The sequence below is a fragment of the Schistocerca americana genome, chromosome 8 (genome assembly GCF_021461395.2).
Source record: "Schistocerca americana isolate TAMUIC-IGC-003095 chromosome 8, iqSchAmer2.1, whole genome shotgun sequence".
In the NCBI taxonomy this organism is placed as follows: Eukaryota; Metazoa; Arthropoda; class Insecta; order Orthoptera; family Acrididae; genus Schistocerca; species Schistocerca americana.
In genome coordinates, this window is record NC_060126.1 from 480388544 (window position 1) to 480400775 (window position 12232).

Here is a 12232-nt window from a genome sequence, read left to right on the forward strand (position 1 = left end):
TTGTAAAACATTATCTTTTTAGAGCATGGAAGGATTTTTCTAAATAAGATTTGCTCAAGATATTTCAGTTTGTGTATACAAGATATGCTGGCACCCATATCCGACCCACTGTATATTTTATTGTTGATGGAGAAATAATTATGCTTCGGCGTTAGCTGTAGGACATCAATCAATTCACTGACTTCTGCTAGGGAACGCTTCTTGTGGTTGATGAGGTTCTTGCTCATCATTAACAGGTGTATTAGTTAACATATGCAATTTGTTAGAGACCCGAAAATATTTCAGTTTTTCTGTAAATGAAGAGCTGTTTTTTTAGTGAGTGTCTTCGTGTAAAGACAGTATTATGCTGCCTGATCTGATGTAGTTTATTCATACCATGTGCATATATATATATATATAAATCCGAGAGCTTTTTGTCCAAGATTTCAGTTAAAAATTCATCAGCTGGATAGTACGTGATGTCAATCGTTACTTCAGTTCAGTGCAGTATATAAATTAATAAATACAATAAAAATGTTCCCAAGTGTGAGAACGCTTTCTACCTACATTTCAACGCTGTATATGCTACTTGACTTCATTTCCACAATTTCGTTGGTATTAGACCAATGAGGATCAGTGTAGAACAGTGAATTTCTTTTCCCTTACCTCTCACAGAGTTTAGTAAGATGGGGTAGACATGTAAGTTGCGGTCTTATTAGTATCACTCTCGATTTACCTAAATTATAAACGCCTGACAACATGATGCAACATTTAATTCACTTGCAGTTCAGTGTCCTCAATAAATTGGATAAGTCAATTCGGAACTCTGAGGACACTGCGGTATTCAAAGCAAACTTTGGGATTGAGAACAGCTTTATCCACATCTTACGTAAACTTTAAATGATGTCAAGTTCCAGTCAGAAGTTGATAAATTGTCTAGCTTAATTACGTTGATCGCACTGTACATTTCGACGAAAAGACTCAAAGATTCGATCTCATGCTATTTTTCCTATTTTATTCTTCATGTATTACAGGAAAAATTTGACTTTCTTTGTCTTTGTTCTTCGGATGAATACAGAACGAAAGTAAAATAATTGGCAAAGGCCTGTTCTGATTTCGTGTTTATTATTTCTTGCTTTCCGACATTTCCTGTCGTGCGTCTCTTGCATGTTCGATATATACGAAAGGGTGTATCTATAGTGCCTTTTCCAAAAACCTAAAATGTGTGACAGAAACAGAGCTATCACACTTCACCGCACTCTGATTTGACAGATTTTGAATATTCCATAGCTCTCTGCTAGTAACACTTTCACGCGCCTCACTTCTGGTTGCCTTTATTGCACCTTGCCCGCAGACTCATTTCCTTCTTGCAAATGTTTTCCATTCCTTAACTAACTTTTCATCTCGGTAATTAGTAGTTCCTGCTGAGGTAAGTCACCGCAGCGTGACGCATATTGCAAGCAGTTCCCGCAGAGAGAACCTCTTCCGCACAGAACTCCCTGTGTGGCCGTAAGACTTCCAAGTAGGACTTCGCTTCGTGCAACACACCTGTAAGGAGGATCGGAAGTGTGCCTGAAGAACTAGGCTGGCAGACCAGATAGCAGTAAGTAGTTGGCTAAAAGCAGCCCTGTTGTTTGCACAACGCTAAGAGAGAATCATATTATAGCAAAACATTCTGTTCAAGTAACGCCAGTACAGGTCGTCTCCTAAAGAGCTAAAAGGTCAGATATTCTTGTACATTGTCCCGTTCCAACAATCCATCAAGAAATGAATGAAAGGAAAATAAATCATAGAAAATAGGTAATCAGATATAAGACTCTGTCCAGCTTATATGGCAAGCTGGATAGAGGGATTGCAGAGGAGCAGTTCGGATTTAGAAGAGGAAAAGGAACATTAGATGCTATTGGCCTGCTAAGAACTATAGGGGAAAGATATATGGAAAAGGGTTGAGAAATCTTTGCTGTTTTTATAGATTTAAAAAAGGCTTTTGGCAGAGTTCAGTGGAACAAGCTGACGGATACCCTGAGGAGGAAAGAAGTAGATTGGAAAGAGAGACGACTGATACAGAATCTGTATTAACACCAGAAAGTATGGATAAGGATTGGAAATGAAATGTCAGAAGGAAGCAGCATTGGACGAGGTGTTAGACAAGGTTGTTGCCTTTCCCCACTGTTGTTTAACATATACCTTGAAGAGATTATTGCGAAAAGTTTAGACGGGAAAAGAGGAATATGTATTGGTGGAAAGAGAATAGAATGTATAAGATTTGCTGATGACATGGTATGCGTGGCTGAAAGTGAGCGGACAGTGAATAACATGCTCAGAGATCTGAATGAAGCTTGTGTGGAATATGGGATGCAAATAAACACAGCAAAAACAAAGAGTATGGTCATCAGTACAAGACGCAGACTGTCCAATATTAAAATAGGACACTCTACCATTAGCCAAGTAAGTGAATTTAAATATCTCGGAAGCACAATAACTGAAGACTTGAAATGTCACCAGGAGGTGAAAACTCGAATTGCCATAGCGAAGGAGGCATTCAACAGAAAGAGAACACTCTTATGAGGCAAATTAGATAAAGGACTAAGGAAAAGGCTTGGCAAATGTTTTGTCTGGAGTGTGGCACTATATGGGGCAGAAACATGGACACTGAGACGAGAGGATGAAAAAAGGTTAGAAGCATTTGAGATGTGGATGCGGAGGAGAATGGAGAGAATAAGCTGGATGGAAAGAGTGAGTAATGAAAGAGTATTGGAAAGGGTTGGTGAGAGAAGATGTCTGCTGAAGGTTGTAAGAGAAAGGAAAGAGAACTGATTGGGACATTCATTGAGAAGGGAGTGCTTGCTAGTTGATGCTTTGGAAGGATTGGTTTGTGGGAGAAGACTGAGAGGAAGACATAAAGGGAAGAGGAAATTATGCAGAGCTGAAGAGGATGGCAGAAGACCGGACAGCCTGGAGAACTACCATGTGAAAACCTGCCTTTAGGCAGAACGATGATGATGATGATGATGATGATGATGATGATGATGATGATGAGATGCAAGACAGTCACCACCAAGCTTTCACCTTTATGAGACTTTGGACAAATTAAGACAATGGCAAATCAAGAACCTAACCCTGCTCTCTGAGACACTTCGGAGGTGAGACAAATCTCACATTGTGTGGGCGATCATGATTCAGGACCTACAAATACAGTGTGTCGAGGTTCGAGACCGAAAAAATGGCAGACGAAAACTTACATTACATTTCATGTAGCGGAAGTTTAGAAGCTTCTGCTTTTTCGTAGCCGAGAAATGAAAGCAGAAATGCAGAGTGAGACATAATTTTATCTAATAAAGAACATCTGGACACTTACTAGTGGACATTAATATGAGATGTATGCCTCCTTCGCCTTGAGCTCCCTTGCCGACAGTTTCAATGGGGTGTCTAATTGTCTGTGCAGGAATGGCAGCCCATTCTTCTTCAAGAGCTTGCCTGGAAAATATTATGATTGCTGTACTTAACTGCTCATTTTAGAAGTGTGTCGCAGGTATATCAGAGCTAGCAACATTATCTGAGAAGTATCCGCCACAGACGGAAAACCGAGCGAGGTGGCGCAGTGGCTAGCACACTGGACTCGCATTCGGGAGGACGACGGTTAAATCCCGCGTCCGACCATCCTGATTTAGGTTTTCCGTGATTTTCCTGAATCGCTCCAGGCAAATGCTGGGATGATTCCTTTGAAAGGGCACGGCCGACTTCCTTCCCAGTCCTTCCCTAATCCGATGAGACCGATGACCTCGCTGTCTGGTCTCCTTCCCCGAACAACCCAACCAACAGACGGAAATAAACCGTAACTGCTCCACTGTCAAAACCACAGTTTGATTTAAACGCCGTGCAATGCATTTTTCCTATGCGCCCAGCTTACCTTTTTCCACTTCAGGCCTATCCGGAGAGGGATGAGAAGAAGAAAGGAGCACTTGGACGTAACCGCGTTGCCGGAAAGCATTACTATTACTGTAGCCAATCATGATGAATATTTAAATAAGAATGTCATATAACACTCTTCAGGAACTGAAAGATAAAATTAATATCTTTAGAGGAGAATTTGATGAAAGCAGTGATAAAAAAGCATTCCCTTTACTTAATGTATGTTGAGACTGACAACAATTCGAAAGTGGAGGTCTTTCCAAAAGAAGTTTCATTAAACAAAATTCAGTTCACTGAATTTGTTCTTGAAGTTGCACTCGTAAGGAAAAACTGCGTGAGTATAATCGATTGCGATGTGCAAGCCGGCCCGAGTGGCCGTGCGGTTCTAGGCGCTACAGTCTGGAACCGACCGCCCGCTACGGTCGCAGGTTCGAATCTTGCCTCGGGTATGGATGTGTGTGATGTCCTTAGGTTAGTTAGGTTTAAGTTCTAGGCGACTGATGACCTCAGAAGTTAAGTCGCATAGTAATCAGAGCCATTTGAACCATTTGATGTGCAAGCCTCAATGTTATTGTATGAAAATATTACTTGGAAACGTGTGAAGGTTTACCTAAACAGTTGCTGTACGTTTAAAAATGCTCCAGATCATCCTAACAGTTCATACATTTTTCAAGTCGGGAGCAGGTTTGTTTACAAATGCGCTAGTCAAGTTCTATAAGCTAAGCACCAACTCTTTCTTTGTTATGCGAATTGGTTTTTTTTAAACACTTAAACAGCTGTTCGTGTTTTCTCTGTTAACTAACATCACTCAAATATCAAATAAAAATTTCTAATTTTACGAGAGAGCAATTCTTCCGGCGTTGGCTGCTCTACACCGGTTGGTTATAATCAAATTGACGGTGTTCAGTATGCTGCAGTGCGAGCTGTATTCATCGCAGGACGGTGAAACATCGTAGGTATGTATAGTAATCGGTGCACTCGGAGAGTAGTTTGCAAAACTAATCAATATGATCGAGAAATTTGAAGGAACAGGCGAATTCGGTGGGGCAGCAGGGAGAGAGAGAGGCGCCCCATTCCCATGGCAGTTGTTGTTGTTGTTGTTGTTGTTGTTGTGCAGCACATGCCTCAAATTCTGCATCCAGTGCTCTACATGTGTCACGGGAATTGTCTCTCGTCTGTCAAAAGATATTGCGGCACGTTTTACGATGGTAGACTGAGAATGTGCTCCAAATGAAAAGTTAAGATAGGCTACAATACCATGACTTTGCCCTTAGTATTATGGCAAGCGTGGAAATGAGTGACATAACATGCGGCCGCGGAATATTCTTTGGAAGAACGAGGTACATTTTACCCTTCACGGTGCCATGAATGTACAGAACTGTCGTATATGGTGTTACACTCCTTGTGCAGGAACATCCACTGCAGTCACCTTACGTGTCTTTGTGGTGTGACTTCACAAGCTCCTTCATTCTCGGTCCGTTTTCCTTCGAGGCGATGAAACCTTGGGGGCCTTTTAGGTGTACAGAGACATCCTCATATTATAAGGACCTCTTTGCGCAACACCTGATTCCAGCTTTGCGAGAACTCAACGGTGCCCGCACAACTATTTTCATTCAAGATGAGGCGACACCAGACTTCGCTTGCCAAGTGAAAGATTTGCTTTGAGAAAACTTCGGTAACGACCGCATCATCTCTAGGCGATTTCAAGATGTGTGGCCTTCCACGTCCTCCGACCTAAATACATGTGACGTCTGGTTGTGGGCTCATCTGGAACATCGTGTCTATCAGTGATGTATCCAGACTCTTCCTGATATCAAGAACAGCATATGACGACACACCGCTCTGATTACACCGGATATGCTACGAGCATGCCGTGTTATGGATGCAGTATGTTGCTGAGTAGAGAGATGGTATTGAACACATGTTGTAACTCGTGATCATATCCTAATTAACGTGCCAGAACCACAGTTATGATGTGTTAAATCTTTCCTCTCGTTTTCCTGCACCATCACATTATGACTGCTTACAGCGCCATATTTTCGTCTGGTGACAGGAAGAGGAACTATTATTTTAATCTGCGAACGCGCCGATTAATGAATGTGCTTACGATGTTTCAGTGACCTTTGATACATACAGCACGCACTGCAGCCCTCGGAACACTTGTCAAAAGAATGGTTCAAATGGCTCTGAGCACTATGGGACATCTGAGGTCATCAGTCCCCTAGAACTTAAAACTACTTAAACCTAACTAACCTAAGGATATCACACACATCCATACCCGAGGCAGTATTCGAACCTGCGATCGTAGCGGTCGCGAGGTTCCAGACTGTAGCGCCTAGAACCGCTCGGCCACCCCGGCCGGCAACACTTGCCAGTTTCATTATAACCACGTGGTATTGGCTGCTTGCCTATAATGTCAAAATACGGTCGTTTGCCCTTGTGTGTATGTGGTGTTCCTTGCACCCGATCGTCGTCATGTGGTTTGAAGCACGCACTCCGGAAGGCGTCGGGCTGTTGGAGGAGATATTGGTTGTTATCGGTGACGTGCCTCAAGTGCGCAGCAGCTGCAGGGCTGACCCGCTTTCTCCGCTGCAAATTAACGTCCGGCGCGGCGGCAGGCGGTGCTCGGCTTAGCGCCGCTTAGCGACCTGAAGGTAACGCCGCCCCCTCCTCCCCTCCCCCCCCCCTTCCATCACTCAGTAGTGCCCGCTTCCTGCTCCAGCAGTGCTGCAACACGAAGTTCTGCTTAGCATCCCAGGTGCCGATTCAAGGCGGAGAGAATGGTTTGTGTCATGGCTGTCATGAATCCCGCTTAAAAAGCATTCGTATTTTACATTTATCAGTTTCCTAATTTCACACTTAATTTTTGGAGAATAAAGTACAGCAAAACTTCGTTAACACGAATTCGAAGGGACCGAAAAATCAGGAGTTCGTGTTAAACAAAATTCGTGTTGAACAAAATTCGTGTTGAACAAAATTCGTGTTGAACAAAATTCGTGTTGAACAAAATTCGTGTTAAACAAAATTCGTGTTAAACAAAATTCGTGTTAAACAAAATTCGTGTTGAACAAAATTCGTGTTGAACAAAATTCGTGTTGAACAAAATTCGTGTTGAACAAAATTCGTGTTGAACAAAATTCGTGTTGAACAAAATTCGTGTTGAACAAAATTCGTGTTGAACAAAATTCGTGTTGAACAAAATTCGTGTTGAACAAAATTCGTGTTGAACAAAATTCGTGTTGAACAAAATTCGTGTTGAACAAAATTCGTGTTGAACAAAATTCGTGTTGAACAAAATTCGTGTTGAACAAAATTCGTGTTGAACAAAATTCGTGTTGAACAAAATTCGTGTTGAACAAAATTCGTGTTGAACAAAATTCGTGTTGAACAAAATTCGTGTTGAACAAAATTCGTGTTGAACAAAATTCGTGTTGAACAAAATTCGTGTTGAACAAAATTCGTGTTGAACAAAATTCGTGTTGAACAAAATTCGTGTTGAACAAAATTCGTGTTGAACAAAATTCGTGTTGAACAAAATTCGTGTTGAACAAAATTCGTGTTGAACAAAATTCGTGTTGAACAAAATTCGTGTTGAACAAAATTCGTGTTGAACAAAATTCGTGTTGAACAAAATTCGTGTTGAACAAAATTCGTGTTGAACAAAATTCGTGTTGAACAAAATTCGTGTTGAACAAAATTCGTGTTGAACAAAATTCGTGTTGAACAAAATTCGTGTTGAACAAAATTCGTGTTGAACAAAATTCGTGTTGAACAAAATTCGTGTTGAACAAAATTCGTGTTGAACAAAATTCGTGTTGAACAAAATTCGTGTTGAACAAAATTCGTGTTGAACAAAATTCGTGTTGAACAAAATTCGTGTTGAACAAAATTCGTGTTGAACAAAATTCGTGTTGAACAAAATTCGTGTTGAACAAAATTCGTGTTGAACAAAATTCGTGTTGAACAAAATTCGTGTTGAACAAAATTCGTGTTGAACAAAATTCGTGTTGAACAAAATTCGTGTTGAACAAAATTCGTGTTGAACAAAATTCGTGTTGAACAAAATTCGTGTTGAACAAAATTCGTGTTGAACAAAATTCGTGTTGAACAAAATTCGTGTTGAACAAAATTCGTGTTGAACAAAATTCGTGTTGAACAAAATTCGTGTTGAACAAAATTCGTGTTGAACAAAATTCGTGTTGAACAAAATTCGTGTTGAACAAAATTCGTGTTGAACAAAATTCGTGTTGAACAAAATTCGTGTTGAACAAAATTCGTGTTGAACAAAATTCGTGTTGAACAAAATTCGTGTTGAACAAAATTCGTGTTGAACAAAATTCGTGTTGAACAAAATTCGTGTTGAACAAAATTCGTGTTAAACAAAATTCGTGTTAAACAAAATTCGTGTTAAACAAAATTCGTGTTAAACAAAATTCGTGTTAAACAAAATTCGTGTTAAACAAAATTCGTGTTAAACAAAATTCGTGTTAAACAAAATTCGTGTTAAACAAAATTCGTGTTAAACAAAATTCGTGTTAAACAAAATTCGTGTTAAACAAAATTCGTGTTAAACAAAATTCGTGTTAAACAAAATTCGTGTTAAACAAAATTCGTGTTAAACAAAATTCGTGTTAAACAAAATTCGTGTTAAACAAAATTCGTGTTAAACAAAATTCGTGTTAAACAAAATTCGTGTTAAACAAAATTCGTGTTAAACAAAATTCGTGTTAAACAAAATTCGTGTTAAACAAAATTCGTGTTAAACAAAATTCGTGTTAAACAAAATTCGTGTTAAACAAAATTCGTGTTAAACAAAATTCGTGTTAAACAAAATTCGTGTTAAACAAAATTCGTGTTAAACAAAATTCGTGTTAAACAAAATTCGTGTTAAACAAAATTCGTGTTAAACAAAATTCGTGTTAAACAAAATTCGTGTTAAACAAAATTCGTGTTAAACAAAATTCGTGTTAAACAAAATTCGTGTTAAACAAAATTCGTGTTAAACAAAATTCGTGTTAAACAAAATTCGTGTTAAACAAAATTCGTGTTAAACAAAATTCGTGTTAAACAAAATTCGTGTTAAACAAAATTCGTGTTAAACAAAATTCGTGTTAAACAAAATTCGTGTTAAACAAAATTCGTGTTAAACAAAATTCGTGTTAAACAAAATTCGTGTTAAACAAAATTCGTGTTAAACAAAATTCGTGTTAAACAAAATTCGTGTTAAACAAAATTCGTGTTAAACAAAATTCGTGTTAAACAAAATTCGTGTTAAACAAAATTCGTGTTAAACAAAATTCGTGTTAAACAAAATTCGTGTTAAACAAAATTCGTGTTAAACAAAATTCGTGTTAAACAAAATTCGTGTTAAACAAAATTCGTGTTAAACAAAATTCGTGTTAAACAAAATTCGTGTTAAACAAAATTCGTGTTAAACAAAATTCGTGTTAAGTGAAAAACACAGATTTTAATAAGTATACATGTACAGCAGTACACTAATGTGTAATACATTATACTATCAATCACATTATTGTAGACTTATAACAGTATAAAGTGATTGTAAAATCCAAGTACTCACAAATTATGTACGTTACTTCCTTGGAAAAAATTCGGTCACGGTTCGCTGACGTTCATGGGAACGATAATATTTTGTAATTTCACAATCAATTGTAATGATAGCGTCCGTAAACCCAGCAGTGACGTCGGATGTTGAAGCGAACTGTTCTAAACAGTCCAAGGCTGTAAACATCTCCTGACGGGTAGGTGGAATGGTATCTGTATTCTCTTCCTCTTCACTTTCTTCTGATGGCTCTTCTTGCAACTCGTTCACAGCTTTTGGCACATCCTATCCCACAGAAGCACATACAGCAACATCGTCGTCTACACTAATAAATTCTTCGAAACTAATTCCAAGGTTCGCAACGTCCTGCAGAACTGTCCATTCATCAGGTGAAGTGGCATCTTGTAACTCGTGGACATCTTCAGTGTTGCTATGTCTCCTAGCTCTGTTAAGGCACTTTGCCGTCCGGTGTGGCCATGCGGTTCTAGGCACTTCAGTCTGGAACCGCGTGACCGCTACGGTCGCAGGTTCGAATCCTGCCTCGGGCATGGGTGTGTGTGATGTCCTTAGGTTAGTTAGGTTTAATTAGTTCTAAGTTCTAGGCGACTGATGACCTCAGAAGTTGAATCCCATAGTGCTCAGAGCCATTTGAACTTCCCTATATGATGTGGCGATACTGAGTTCCAGGCTGCTGCGATGGCTTTTATTGCGTCAAGCAGATTCCAATTTGGGGTAGCACTATTGTTTTTAGCAGCACGAATAGCAGCTCTTACAAGTCGCTTACGATAAGCTCTCATTATCAGAGAGTTTATGCCTTGGTCCAAAGGCTGAAGGCGGGTTGTGACGTTGGGTGGAAAAAACTGAACCTTTATGTTCGATAGATTCAGATCATTAACGTTATGGGCAGTACATCTGTCCAATGTAAGAACATACCTATTTTGAGCAACCATTCGACTGTTGAAACGAAGAAGTCACTTATGAAATTATGTGCCATCGACCTAAGCTTTCTTGCGGTGAGAGTAGATGCAAGGTAAAGTGTCCATATTTATGTTTTTAAAACAACGTGGTTCTCGGATTTACCGATAACCCAGGAACGAAACTTCTCACTGCCGTCAGCATTACAACACAGTACAACAGTCACACGTTGTTTGCTTCGTGCTCCACCGTGACACTTATCACCTTTTATCCCCAGGGTATGATTTGGAAAAAGACTGTAGAAAAATCCAGTTTCATCCATGTTAAACACATCACCCGAGGCATACTTTTCCCTCACTCGGTTGAATTCATGCAACCAGCTGTTCGTACTTTCTTCGCCAACTTTATTTGCTTCACCACAAATTTGTACAGATGAAATTGAATGTCTCTTTTGGAACCGATACAACAAAACCAGCAGAACAACAGAGGCCTTTGATGCCCATATCTTTAGCAATATCATTTGCTTTTGACCGAATCACAGGGCCAGTTAACGGTATGTTAGATGCACGCATATGATTGAACCATTCTAGCGGTAACGTCTCAATGTCTTCATACTTGGCGGTACGAAGTCGTTTAGATTTCTTTCCAGAACCTGATGCCGCAGCATTAATAATTTTTTCCCGATTCTTAACAATCGTAGATAAAATAGATTTAGGTATTCCAAACTACTCTTCAATTGCTGTTCTCGTGGTAGCACGGTCCACTGCATCTAGAATCTTAAGCTTTAACTGTAAATTTAGGGCTGTCCGTTTCCTCTTTGCCATTTTCACGTGCTACGGTACCGGTTGCAACTGTAGTTTTTATTCAGTATTCCAACTCGATAAGGCTGCGACTAACAGAACACTTGTCAAATCTGGCACTGAGTACATTCCTAAATGCTGCTGCACCCATTATTGAATGTCTTACAGTGTACAGCATACGCTGATTGTTCAGGTGATAATCGCGGCTACCGACCTACAATACGTTAAAAATGAGTCAACAATAAGTATAATTAGCTTTGTAGCTACATTTCCTACATTCATTTCGGAAAAAAATTACGCTTTAGAGTACTCTAAGGTCGGAAGTTTGTGTTAGAGTGAAATTTAATTCCGCTAGGAACTGAAACAGAGTTCGTAATTCGCCTTAACCGAAATTCGTGTTAACCGATAAAACATACCATAAAAACTAATGTATTCCCGGCGGAACCAATATTTTTTTCGCGTTAACCGCGAGTTCGTCTTATGCGAGTTCGCGCTAACGAGGTTATACTGTACTATGAGAGTCTCCGAAATGACAAAGAATTCAGAAACTTACAATCAAGAAGCAAGATACTTCTCAGTTGCTTGCGTGAGGACTTGCTTACGTGGATGGGTATGCGGCCTGTCCCGTAACATTCCTGCCAAGTAAAAGAGCCTTTTCGAGGGCAGACCTACGTGCCGTCAAGAACAAACCAGACGCTGAGCCCACAGGTAGAACCGGCAAACCACACTGAGTTGAGAAAGGCAAGGCTGAAGAAAGTAACAGAAAGGCTGACGTAGCCAGAAACTACTGAGAGAAACAACAATCGCCTCATTGACACGCTCTTAAGGCCATAGTTCACAGGTGAGTGTTCACAATCGTAAAGCGTACTGAAATACTGATAATTGTGAGTGCACACTTCAGTTCTACACTGAGGCGACAAAATTCATGGAATTACTACTAAAATCGTTTCGGACATCCTTTTGCCTGGCGTAGTATGGCAACTCGGCGTGTCCTGGAGTCCTTGGAAGTCCCTCCAGAAATATTGAACCTTGCTGCCTCTATAGCCGCCCATAATTGCGAAATTGC